We start from the raw sequence: 13996 nt of genomic DNA, 5'->3' as shown, positions 1-13996 counted from the left end.
ACCTCGGCCTTCACCATGACTTGTGTCGCTGGATCCTGGACTTCCTGTCAGGTCACCGGCAGGTAGTAAGAGTGGGCTCCATCTCCTCTGTCTCTCTGACCCTCAGCACACATACCCCACAGGGTTGTCTCTTTGGCCCTCTCCATTACTCTCTGTGCACCCATGACTTGTGTTGCCACCCACAGCTCCAATCTGCTATTTAAATTTGCTGACAGCACTACATTGATTGGCCTAATCTCAAATACTGATAACAATCAATCAAATGTCTTCTGACAAGGCTCGGTCCAAACAAACTTTTCACCCTTCTTCAGGAGATTGGTCAGAGGACATGCGATAGCAGCAAAGTTCTTAGAGAACTTGCGATAATATTCATCCAATCCCAGAAACCTTCTAAGAGCCTTCTTAGCAGTCAGAATAGGAACTTGAGAAATTGTCTGGACTTTTGCCAGAACAGGAGCCAACTTGCTTTGACGTACAACATAGCCAAGACAGGTCACACTGGCATGGCCAAATTCACTCTTAGCCAAGTTAACTGTAAGGTTGTCCTAGGAAAGCCTGTCAATTAGCTTTTCTACTGCAGAGATATGCTCTTCCCAAGTGCCACTCCCTGTAACTAAGTCATCAATATAGGTATCTGTATGTTCTAACCCTCGAATTACAAAATCCATCATTCTCTGGGATGTTCCTGGAGCATTTTTCCTTCCAAAAGGCAAAACATTGTACTCATACAACCTAGATGGTGTCACAAACACAGAAATGTCTCTACCTCTGTCCGTCAATGGAACACACCAATACCCTTTCACCAGATCAATTTTTGTAAGAAATTAGCTTTTCCAACCTTATCGATGCAATCATCCACTCTAGCGACAGGATAGACATCAGTTTTTGTTACTGCATTTACCTTTCTACAATCAGTGCAAAATCTAACACTACCATTATGTTTGGGCACAAAAATGCAGGGTGACGCCAATCTCATTTTGAAGGCCTAATAATACCATTCTCCAGCATATACTCAATTCCCTGGTCAGCCAATTTACACTTTTCTACGTTCATGCGAAGTGGGTGTTGTTTAATCAGATTGGCTTGACCAACATCCACATCATGTACTGCGACCGTGGTTTGCTTGGGAACATAGGGAAATAAATCTTTAAACTTCAGAATTAATTCCTTCAGCTGTTGTTGTTGCTTTGGCTGCAGATGAGACAACTTGTTATCAATGTTTTCTGGAACAACCGAGTTCATTAGCCTAACTGGGACCATGTTTGGCTCGTGAAAGGTCTCAGATGAGTCAATTGTTTCATTCTCAGGGTTGCCAGTTTCATTTGTTTTGACAATGACACACACAGATGGTACCTGCTTGTCAAAAGAGGCTTTATCATATTTATGTGTACCACCTGTGTTAGTTGGGTGTTTTAATAACATAATTCACATTATTAATTTGAGAGACTATTTCATACGGTCTATTGAATTTCACCTGAAGTGGAATCGTCAAGATAAGGCAAGCACCTTACCTCCCACCTGGTATTTTCTTTCGCGAGCCCTGTTATCAAGCCAACACTTCATTTTGTTTTGAGAAATCTTTATTTTTCATCTCGCTAGACTACAGGCTTGGTGTAGTTTATTTTTGAACTTCAAAACATAGTCTAACGAGTTAACATGTACATCCCAGCAATCCACGGTTCCTTTTAACAAGGTCAAAGGTCACTCTGCGACCAAATACAAGTTCAAATGGAGTAAAGCCCAGTGATTCCTGTACTGACTCTCTTTCTGTGGACAAAATCAAATGTATTCCTTCATCTGGACAAAAGCAAAAGTATTCCTTCATCCCAGTCTATTCCATTTTCAACACAATATGTCTTAATCATTGTTTTGAGGGTAGAATGAAATCTATCTAAAGCCCCTTGTATGGTACGCAGATGATGCAATTAGTTTTGCTCCCAGTTCAGAAACTACCTGCTGGAATAGTCCAGATGTAAAATTACATCCTTGATCAGACTGGATTTCTTTAGGCAAATCGAATAAACTGAAAATCTTGGTAAGAGCCTTCGCCACAGTTTTAGCTTTAATATTTCTGAGAGGCATTGCCTCTGGGAATCTGGATGCAGTACACATAATAGTTAGCAGATACTGATGGCCAGCTTTAGTCTTTGGCAATGGGCCAACACAATCCACTACAACTTTGGAAAAGGGTTCACTGAATGCAGGTACAGGCCACTGGGGCGAGCTCATTAGGTTTACCCACAACTTGACAAGTGCCTTTTGGAAACTCTTATTCAGTGTAAACATAACTTTATGAGTTAAAGCAAACCGGTTTGCTAATCCAGCAGATTCCTGCATAGTGGCAGCATCATTTCCATCTAAATACGTCTTTATGTCATCAGGGACACACCTTCTGAATTCTTCAATTAAAACCAACTCTTTCAAGCTGTTAAAATCATCATTTACATGTTCAGATGTGCACCAGCGGTCAATGCACACAAATTTCTCATAAGCAAATTCCACATGTCTGGTTCACAGATTTCCTCAAATTTCTAAACTTTTGCCTGTCTGCTTCTGGGACTAACTCGTAAGCTTTGAGCACAGCCTGTTTCACTGGGTCATAATGTGTGGTGCGTGACCATGTGGTTAAGGTGGTGAACTAGCGATCTGAAGGTCATGAGTTTGAGCCTCAGCTGAGGCAGCGTGTGTGTCCTTGAGCAAAGCACTGAACCACACACTGCTCCTGCACATTTATAGCCCAGTGGCGATGACTGGGTCAGCATAAATAAGTAAATAATAAGCTGCTTCAGCAACTGTCAAAGCAGAATAGGCTTGCTAAGCCTTTCCCTTAATTAGACTTTGTAAGAGAATCTTCTTTCTGCTTTTCTGCCTCTCCAGCCTGAAATTGCCTCTGCCTTTCCGGAGCCTCCATCTTCAATTTTTCTAACTTGTACTGGAGCTCAAGCTCACAAGGTTTACTTTCAGGAAACTCCTCCACTTTAAACACACCCTCAGGTACATAATGTTCAGCTATTATCCTCTGCATCTGCGCCCTCCTGATTGTCAATTTCACCTTAGCAAGTATTAACATTCTAGCAATACTCAATAACTCAATCCTTCTGGTGTCCTCTAATGCTTGAGAGGTTCACACTTCCAGATATTTATCAACATCCATTGCTGCTGATTTTCCACACAGAAATAAATCAAAAGGGATTTATCCAATGAAATCGATATTAAATCAATCCTTAAATTTGTTCATATCCCAGACGCAGGCCCCATTTTGTTATAAACCATAACACTTTAGAAACGAACCAGAGGCAACAGACTACTCCCAGTGGCCACACATTTTAATTCCACGTCCCATTCCCATTCTGATATGTCTATCCATGGCCTCCTCTACTGTCAAAATTAATCCAAACTCAGGTTGGAGGAACAACACCTTATATACCGGCTGGGTAGCCTCCAACCTGATGGGATGAACATTGACTTCTCTAACTTCCGTTAATGCCCCTCTTCCACTTCTTACCCCATCACTGACATATTTCATTGTTTGCATGTTTTCCATGTCTCTCTGGTGCTTCCCCCGCACCTTTCTTTCTCCTGAGGCCTCCTGTCCAATGATCCTTTCCCATCTCCAGCTCTGTATCACTTTCGCCAATCACCTTTCCAGCTCTTAGCTTCATCCCATCACCTCCAGTCTTCTCCTATCATTTTGCATTTCACCCTCCCCCCACTACTTTCAAATCTCTTAGTATCTTTCCTTTCAGTTAGTCCTGACGAAGGGTCTCAGCCTGCAACGTCAACATTTCTTCTCCTTATAGATACTGCCTGGCCTGCTGGGTTCCACCAGCATCTTGTGTGTGTTGTTTGAATTTCCAGCATCTGCAGATTTCCTCATGAGTATTATGTGTATAAATCTGTAGAAATAAACTCCCAAACTATTGAGCTCGGGGGATCAAGGCTTGGAGTCTTGAGGTGGTAAAGTATGAAAGTTCAGTTCAACTACAGAATAGGTGATGAGAGAGAGATATTTGTAATCCAGGATAAATGTTGAGAGAAGGCGATTATGTCATATTCCACAGGTTTCATGGTGGTAAAACTAGACCAACAGTCTCTGTAGATTTTATGTCATCCTTCCAAATCCACATACTAATTATCACCCGATGTGACTTGTCATAAGGGGTATCATCTTCAAGTGAACTACCACACCACAGCCAGGCAAGAGTTGTGGTCTCCACAGGATATCCCAAATCAGATCCACTCCTATGGATCAAATGAGTTGACAACCACACATTCGATCTACGGTGAATCGATAATTTGTCCACCCTTGTGGGCAAAGTAAAGTTACAAACAGTGACCCTTGACTACTAGTTCCCTGGTTTCGATGCTTCCATTTTTCCTCCTTTGTCTCTGTCTGTCTCTGTGTGTTTGTGTCCTCGGTTAAAACTAAACAAGCTGCACACAATGTAAACAAGCTGCAAATCAGACTGATTTGTCTTTTTAATCTCTCCCTCTCTCTCTCTTAAAATGAAAGTCCACAGCAAACAAAACCTAGGGATTCATAACAATGGCCACTCCTCATTGTGAGCTGACAGGTGTGCCAGTAGGTGGGATGACTGTGTGAATCCTTTCCCACATTCTCAGCAGGTGAACGGCCTCTCTCTGGTGTGAACTCGCTGATGTCTCTGTAAGGTGAATGACTGAGTGAATCCCTTCCCAGATGAGCAGATGAACGGCTTCTCCCCAGTGTGAACTCGCTGATGTCTCTGCAGGGTGAATGACTGAGTGAATCATTTCCCACATTCTCAGCAGGTGAACGGCCTCTCCCCAGTGTGAACTCGCTGATGTCTCTGTCGGCTGGATAAATTAGTGAATCTCTTCCCACAGACTGAGCAGGAGAACGGCCTCTCCCCAGTGTGAACTCGCTGATGGACCAGTAGGGTAGATGACCGAGTGAAACCTTTCCCACATTCTGAGCAGGTGAATGGCTTCTCCCCAGTGTGAACTCGCTGATGACTCTGCAGGGTGGAAGAGTCAGTGAATCTCCTCCCACATTCTGAGCAGGTGAACGGCCTCTCCCCAGTGTGAACTCGCTGATGTCTCTGTAGGTTGGATAAATGAGTGAATTCCTTCCCACAGTCTGAGCAGGTGAACGGCTTCTCCCCAGTGTGAACTCGCAGGTGATTCTGTAGGTTAGCTAACCGAGTGAATCCCTTCCCACAGACTGAGCAGGTGAACGGCCTCTCCCCAGTGTGAACTCGCTGATGTCTCTGTAGGTTGGATAAATGAGTGAATTCCTTCCCACAGACTGAGCAAGTGAATGGCCTCTCCCCAGTGTGAACTCGCAGGTGATTCTGTAGGTTAGCTAACCGAGTGAATCCCTTCCCACAGACTGAGCAGGTGAACGGCTTCTCCCCAGTGTGAATTCGCAGGTGATTCTGCAGGTTAGCTAACTGGTTGAATCCCTTCTCACAGACTGAGCAGGTGAAAGGCTTCTCCCCAGTGTGAACTCGCTGGTGACTCCGTAGGTGGGATGACCGAGTGAATCCCTTCCCACAGACTGAGCAGGTGAACGGCTTCACCCCAGTGTGAACTCGGTGATGACTCTGTAGGGTGGATGACTGAGTGAATCCCTTCCCACATTCTGAGCAGGTGAATGGCCTCTCTCCACTGTGAACTCGCTGATGTCTCTGTAGGCTGGTTAAATTAGTGAATCTCTTCCCACAGACTGAGCAGGTGAATGGCCTCTCTCCACTGTGAACTCGCTGATGTCTCTGTAGGCTGGATAAATGAGTGAATCTCTTCCTACAGACTGAGCAGGTGAACGGCCTCTCCCCAGTGTGAACTTGCTGATGTCTCTGTAGGCTGGATAAATGAGTGAATCTCTTCCCACAGACTGAGCAGGTGAACGGCCTCTCTCCACTGTGAACTCGCTGATGACTCTGTAGGTGGGATAACTGATTGAATCTCTTCCCACATTCTGAGCAGTTGAACGGCTTCTCCCCAGTGTGAACTCGCTGGTGTCTCTGCAGGATGGATAAATTAGTGAATCTCTTCCCACATTCTGAGCAAGTGAATGGCCTCTCTCCACTGTGAACTCGCTGATGACTCTGTAGGGTGGAAGAGTCAGCGTATCTCTTCCCACATTCTGAGCAGGTGAACGGCCTCTCCCCAGTGTGAACTTGCTGATGTCTCTGTAGGTTGGATAAATTAGTGAATCTCTTCCCACAGTCTGAGCAGGTGAATGGCTTCTCCCCAGTGTGAACTCGCTGGTGTACCAGTAGGGTAGATGACTGTGTAAATCCTTTCCCACAGTCTGAGCAGGTGAACGGCTTCTCCCCAGTGTGAACTCGCTGGTGAGCCATTGGGTCAGATGACTGAGTGAATCCTTTCCCAGAAATTCAGCAGATGTCCAGCCTCTGCCCAGTGTGAACTGACTAGTGTGCCACAGGTGGGATGACCGACTGAACCCCTTCTCACACACAGAACAGGTGAATGGCCTTGCCCAGTGTGAACTTGCTGATGTACCTTCAATTGTGATAACCGAGTGAATCCATTCCCACTGTCTGTGCAGGTGAAAGGCCTTTCTCCTGTGTAAAGTGACGGGCTTGTGAGTTGGTCAGATGACCAAGTGAATCCCTCCCCACAGTGTGAGTCGGAAGGATGGTCGATTGAATACCTTGCTCCACTTATTAAATATCTAGACAGAGACAACAAAACTGTTGTGCCGTGTTTGAGCTTACTGGAGACGAATTCCTTCTCATTTTTAACCTGTAAAAAGATTTACAAACTCCATCAATGGGTGTAGGACAACATTTCAGATGACATTACTTGAGTTGCCAAAGTTTGATCTGGTATCACACTGTTACAGTGAGGTTCTACCCAAGTTGGACAGAGAAATCATCTTCTGACTGGGCAGAGTGCTGGTATCTGGAATGACCATCAATTCCCTGATGCTCTTCCGGTCTGTATAAGAATGGGGCATTTCTGCCGTCTCCAATCTGTGCCTTGGCTCAGTTTGACTCACTCCATTGGTATTATTCCCTGTTCCCACTGAGCTGCATTGGTTCCTGGCCCCACAGTAACTGAAACACTCTCACACAAATAGTTTTTCTTGACGTGCAGCTGGGATCTTCTTTTATGTATTATTAACTTAAAGTGCCAAAGTTTTAACGCCATATAAAAAATTCCTGCTGAAATGACTGGTTGGTTCACACAGCTGTCAAAAGGGGTTAGAGTGAATTTTTGTATTATTTCAAGTTCTTGTCACAATCATGAAAAATTTCAACACAGAAACAGGCCCTTTGGGCCATCTGGTCTGTGCTGAACTATTTAAACAGCCCACTCCCACACCTCTACCATCCAGGTACCAACACAAACCTCTTAAATGTTGAAATCGAGCTCGCATGCACCACTTGTGCTGGCTGCTCATTCCACAGCCGGATGACCATCTGTGTGAAGAAGTTTCCCCTCATGTTCCCCTTAACATTTCACCTTTCACCCTTAACCCATTGCCTCTGGTTGTTGTCCCACCCAATCTTCGTGGAAAAAGCCAGCTTGCATTATCACTATCTGTGCCCCTCTATCACAATCAATTCTCCCCTCAATCTTCTGCATTCCAAAGAATGAAGTACTGATTTGTTCAATCTTTCCTTATAACCCAAGTCCTCCAGACATGGCAACATCCTTGTGAAATTTCTCTGAAATCTCTGAACTTCTTTTACATCTTTCCTGTAGGTAGGTGACCAAAACTGCACACAATACTTCAAATTAGGCCTCACCAATGTCTTCTAGAAGTCAACATAACATCCATCTATTGTTATCAGTACTTCGGTTCATGAAGGGCAATGGGCTGAAATCATTCTTTCCATCCCTATCTACCTGTGATACCACTTTCAGTGAATTAAGGACTTGTATTCCCAGGTCCCTTTCTTCTACAATACTCTTCCGTGCCCGACCAGTCACTGTGAAAGACCTCCCTTGGTAGGTCAGACCAAAGTGTAACAACTCACACTGGTCTGCATTAAATTCCATTTTCCTTTTCTCAAACCATTTTCCCACCTGGTCCAGATGACACTGCAATCCATGATAGTCTTCTCGCAGTCCGCTAAACCCCCAGTCTTGTTGTCATCCACAAATTTGCTGATCCAGTTAACCACACTATCATCCAGATTACTGATATAGATGACAAACAACAACAGATCCAGCACTGATCCCTGTGGCAACCACTAGTCACAGGCCTCCAGTCAGAAAGGCAACCATCTGCTACCACTCTCTGGCTTCTCCCAAAGACAGTGTCTCATCCAATTTACTGTGTAATCTTGAATGCTGAGTGACTGAACCTTCTTGACCAACCTCCCATATGAGACTTTGTCAAGTGCCTTGCTAACGTCCATGCAGACAACATCCACTGCCTTGCCTTCATCCACTTCCCTGATAACTTCCTCGAGAGACTCTATAAGACTGGTTAGATATGACCTACCATGCACAAAGCCATGCTGTCTCTCCTTAATCAGTCCACACCTATCCAGATACTTACAGTATATACTTGGTTCCTGCACACACATTCCAATAACTTTCCCAGTTCTGATGTCAAGCTCACCAACGTATTATTTCCTAGTTTATTTTTACAGCCTTTCTTGAACATCAGAACAACATTGTCTGTCCTCCAATCCTCCAGTACCTCACCTGTCACTAAGGATGATTTAAATATCTGTGCTAAGGCCCTGATAATTTCTGCACTTGTCTTCCGCAGGGTCCTAGTGAACAACTTGTCAGGCCCTGGGGATTGATCCACACTAAATTGCCTCAAACCCCTCCACCTCTGTAATCTGTACAGGGTCCATGAAGTTGATGCGGCTTTGCCTCACTTCTATAGACTCTGTGTTCATCTCTTGAGTAAATACGGAAATACGGAAAAAAAATCTCCCCAAGTCTATGTTATCCCTTCATATGGATTACCATTCTGATCTTCCAGAGAATTAATTTTTTCCCTTGCAATATTTTTGCTCTTAACATATCTGCAGAATCCCTGAGGATTCTCCTTCACCTTGTCTGCTGGGGCAACCTCATGCCTTCTTTTATTTCTTTCATAAGTGTTCACTTGAATTTCCTGTATTTCATAAGTACCCCGTTTGTTCCTAACTGCCTGTACCTGGTACGCACCTCCTTTTTATTGATCTGGGAGAGGAAAGCCAAAGGGGTGATAGATCTGCATGGTTGGAGGTGGGGGTAAGGAGGGTTAAACTAAAGTTGCAGGGGGAATGGGAGCCTGAATAACAGAACGGGTATTGGAGAGGTTGTGGAGACAGATGTTGTTCAGGCCTCAGACAAAGTCAGGAATGAAAAAGTTGAGCATGGTGCAGTGAATATGCTGAGCCCTGTATATTTCAATACAAGGAGCAGCGTAGGAAAGGTGGATGAGTTCAGGGCATGGATCAACACCTGGAATCAACACTAGGATCTGGCAACTGTGGATTGGGACAGGCTGCTTTATGGCAAAGATGTGCTTGGTAAATGGGAGTCCTTCAAAGCAAAATTTTGAAAGTAGTAAGCGGGTATGTCAGAATAAAAGGTAAAGATAGAAACTGTAGGGAAACATGGATTGCAAGAGATATTGAGACCCTGGTAAAGCACAAAATGGAATTGCATAACAGGGATAGGCAGTCAGTTTCTTATGGAGTATAAGAAATGCAAGAGAACACATAAGAAATCAATCAGGATGGCTAAAAGATGGCATGAGGTTGCTGTCACAGAAAAGGTGAAGGATAATCCTCAGGGATTCTAGAGATAGATTAAGAGTAAAAGGATTTCAAGACACAAAGTTGGTCCTCTGGAAGACCGGAATGGCAATCCACATGTGGAACCAAAGCAGATGGGGGAAGACCTTAAATATTTTTCAAACTCTATTTACTCAGGAGATGGACAAAGGGTCTATGGGAGTGTGGAGAAGCGGCATTATCCATTTCAACCCTGGGGGAAAAAATACTTCTCTGGCCAGTCACACGCTCAATACCCCTCATCATTTTATACACCAAAAAATGTCTCTAAATATAAACAAGGAAATTATACATTGCACAATCTACTTTCCACGATTCAGTACATTTACACAGACAGGTGTGTAAAAAGGTCCCAACGAATATCAGCGACAAAAAGGCCCAATTCACCACAACCACAAACTGTTCCTGCTGCTACCATCCAGGAAACGGTACCACAGCAAAAGGACCAACAGGCTCCGGGACATCATCTTCCACCAGGCCATCAGACTGATTAATTCATGCTGATACAATTGCATTTCGATGTTATATTGACTGTCCTATGTACAAACTATCTATTATAAATTACTATAAATTAAACATTGCCCATTTAGATGATGTAAGGTAAATATTACTATTCCTCATGTTTATGAAGTATGTATTTAATAAAGTCAATTCAATTCACCCTCTCCACTATCTGTTCTGTCATTCTTCAACTTATTTTAACCACATCACCCCCTCCCCTGCTCACTATCACTAGCAAGTCTTACCACTAGGATATTTGTCCCCTCTTGTTCTGTTCCTCTAACTAACGAATCCCCTGTCAGTCTTTTGACTTTCCTCTGCCAGGTAATTACCCCCACAGCTTCTGAAGTGGTCCACCTGTTGTTGTGTGAAATGGCCACAAGAGTACTCTGCGAGGCCTATTTAACCTCATTCCCCTTCCTGACTCTCACCCAGTTTCCTGTGTCCTGCACCTTGGGAGTAACTCACCTCTCTTCATGTCATATCTATCACCCCCTCCAACTGCTGGATGATATGGAATTCACCCATTTCAAGCAGCTCATTGAAGTGCAGGGTTACAAGTTGCAGCTGGATGCACATCTTGTAGGTGAGGGCATCAGGGACACTACAGGTCTCCCCTCCTTCCCTCGAATACCCCTCTAATTTGTAATAACCAGTGTGCAGATAAATCTTGGGACTGTGTATTTTTTACCCAGTGACAGCTAGCAAATCACTGTCAATAGGAACTTTGATCTCCTCTGGGTTTGATCGAGTTCATTTGCACTCTCACACAACCTATGTAGCAGGCCTGTAACAGGAAATGCAAGAGTTTCTCACCAAAGCTTTTGCACATTGTCCATATGTGGTTTGCTTGCTAAATTACGCTTTAAGAAGTCAGATTTCCAAATATCACTCCACTTCCTCCCACTTGCAAATTCTCCAGCAACTTTTGCATCACCAAAATGCAAACAGGCATCACTAGTTTCTGTGTTCTACATATATATTCCCCCTGAACCCTCCCCCAATGACTGACGGTGGTGAACTCAGTGATGGCAATGCCAATGAATATGAAGGGAAGGGCAGTAGTCTGTCTCCCTGGAGTCTGGCACATTTCTGATGTGAAAGCTACTTGTTGCCCAGGGCAAAGGTGCTTGATATCATTGCAAACCCAGAGAGAATGGGACAAAACATGTTCTCACCGGTAGAAAAGTCCAGAGCAAGAGGAGGTAAAGGAAGCAACACACACAAAATACTGGAGGAGCTCAGCAGGCCAGGCAGCATCTATGGAAAAGAGTACGAATGGTGAGTTCCACCGGCATTTTGTGTGTATTGTTTGGATTTCCAGCATCTGCAGATTTTCTCTTGTTAGTAATTGGAGGTAGAACAAAGGCGATTTTCTCAACTTGTGATGTAAAAGATTTTGTTCCCTTTCTCCTAGTTCCTAATCCTTGCATTTAGATAGCTGGAGCTCAGCTGTCTGTGAGATCCATCGGTTCCCATTCCCTCATCAGCCGGAAGCTCCCCGGGGCCCGTGTACGGGTCGTGGGGCTGAGAGAGAGGGAAGAGGGCAGGACTGTCTCGGGATTGCTGCCCACGGTGTCCGAAATTCAGAGGAATTATCCCGAAATCGGTATTTAAGATAAAAACGCGGTTAATCGCTCTTACCTGCAACCGACATTTTCAAATCCTTCTGTGCACTGCGCGCATGCGTGAAACTCAGGGACGGCCTCAGCCTGACGCCTGCGCATTTCATCGGCGCTTCAGCGCCGGCGAAATTCTGAACGCATGGCCCTATGGGTAATCACGGTGCCATTAAACATTTCTGCAAGCACCGGTTCAATGTCCATACCTCATTTTTTTTATCTTGGGTATAGAAAAAATCTGCAGCTGTTTTAACGCAGAAAGCGGCTCCCATAAGCGATATACTCAATATCAACGTGTATCTAATGCCAAAGTAAAATGCAGATATAAAACATAGGAGATTCTGCAGTTGCTGGAAATACTGAGAAAACATTTTCTATGTATTCCTCTCCAAAATTTCTGCCTTATCTGTTGATTTCCACCTGTGTTTTGCAGAAATTAACCACCTTTTTTTCGATCAACCAGTTTCCAAATGCTTCTAATCTTTCACTTTTAACCACACCGTGCTCGTCTTATTCGTCCTCCTCCTCTGGACCCCATCTCTCTCTGGAGCCCCTGACTCAGGCTGGCAAATCTTCGGTTTCTGACTCTGCACCATCGAAGATTCACTCGTTAGTCTGCTGTCAGACTTTAGAGGTGCATTGTGTTACGAGACCGCAGGTTCGCTTACTGTGAGTGTCGCTTTAAGTGGCTGAGTGAGGCGGGGCTGTGACGTCAGACACAAGCTGCGGCAGCCTGAGGGAGCGGGAGCGGGAGAGGGAGAGGGAGAGGGAGACAAGCTGTTGGAACTTCAGCGTGTGACTGCTATAGGCTACAACTCTTCCATGCCCAAAAGGTTGGGTTGATCTGATCATCGGCACGTAGTGCACAACGGATGTGTGACTGTCACTTCGTATCATCCATATGTGTGGATTTGCTGGAGTACCCGTGGTATCACTTTTGTTGGCCCTTATCTGGAATCGGGGTGTTCTGTGGTAACCACTTGAAGACGATATTCCTGTCACTGTCACCTGGTGATATTTCTAAGTGGATTTCGGAACTAATCGACGGATAAGATCTTTGGCGACTGTTATTTCGTTTACCCAGAGTGGAATGTGTGTGGAATTCTTCGTAATTGCCTTCTCTCTACATTCCCTTTCTTAGTAACTACGCTATACAGCAATATAAATGCAGATATATCAAACAGGTTAGCAATAATTGTGTGTGTGTGTGTGTGTGTGTAAATAGGAAAGCCAAGCTTCTTCACGCCTCTGGGTGAATGGATACCGTCTTCCGGTGATGAGTGAAGTTCGGTTCAGTTCGTGGGATTGAGTCGAGTAGTGATGGAGAGAGAGAGAGGGAGAGTTTTGAGTCTTCAGGTAAGCTGACGCCGTCGTCCTCCGAAATCCTTTGGAAGTTACCGACTGTGACACTACAAACGGGACCGTTCTTCTGTGGTGGAGTTATTAACCCAGGCGAGGGATGGACACACGAATAACTCCCCACCGGTCACAGCCTTTTCACACTGCGAGAGCCACTGATCGATGCTCCGGATCGATCGTCCAAAGCCCAACTTTTTCTGTGGACACAACAAAGCTCATTCAGTGTCCAAAACCATGTGTCTGGAGGTCTGTCAGCGGACCTCCTACTTATCTCACCGTGCTGAGCCCCAGCTGTCCATCAAACAGTTCCTCCCTTCTCTCTCTGTAAGAACACAGAAGCTGACAATGTCCTTGTAAAAGTGTCAACAAGCTTACAGAGAAACCATTACACCATCTCCGAGCAGTCTTTCTCTCTCTCTCTCTCCCCTCCCCCCTCTCCCTCTCCCTCTCTCCAACAAGGTGTTCGGTGTTGAACAACATCTCCCTCTTTCTTTTCAAAAACACAGTTCGTAGGGGTAATTCAGGACCCCGTCACAATACTAATAAAGATAGTGATTTTAAAATCGAAAACAGACTCCGTTGGTGACCTATTGCTGCTGGTACGTAACAATTGTGCTGTCTGAGGCACAGTCCTTTAAAATTGGTGAAAATTACCTAAAACATTGAAAAGAGCGGAGAAGAAGGAGTTTAACCATCTTCGTCCGGAGCCCTGAAGAACGTCACAACCACAGTGAGCTCATCGTCTTGTTCAGCCCG

General features: G+C 44.7%; 1 pseudogene; it reads right to left on the bottom strand.

Annotated features, from left to right (window-relative positions):
• Positions 1 to 32: 32 nt before the first annotated feature.
• LOC132388427 (gastrula zinc finger protein XlCGF26.1-like) lies at positions 33 to 11969 on the bottom strand (annotated as a pseudogene).
• Between the last annotated feature and the right edge of the window lie 2027 nt (positions 11970 to 13996).

Source organism: Hypanus sabinus, unplaced genomic scaffold (assembly GCF_030144855.1).
Source record: "Hypanus sabinus isolate sHypSab1 unplaced genomic scaffold, sHypSab1.hap1 scaffold_323, whole genome shotgun sequence".
Classification (NCBI taxonomy): Eukaryota; Metazoa; Chordata; class Chondrichthyes; order Myliobatiformes; family Dasyatidae; genus Hypanus; species Hypanus sabinus.
The sequence above is the reverse complement of the archived record's forward strand: the minus strand, read 5'-3'. Positions and strand labels throughout refer to the sequence as shown.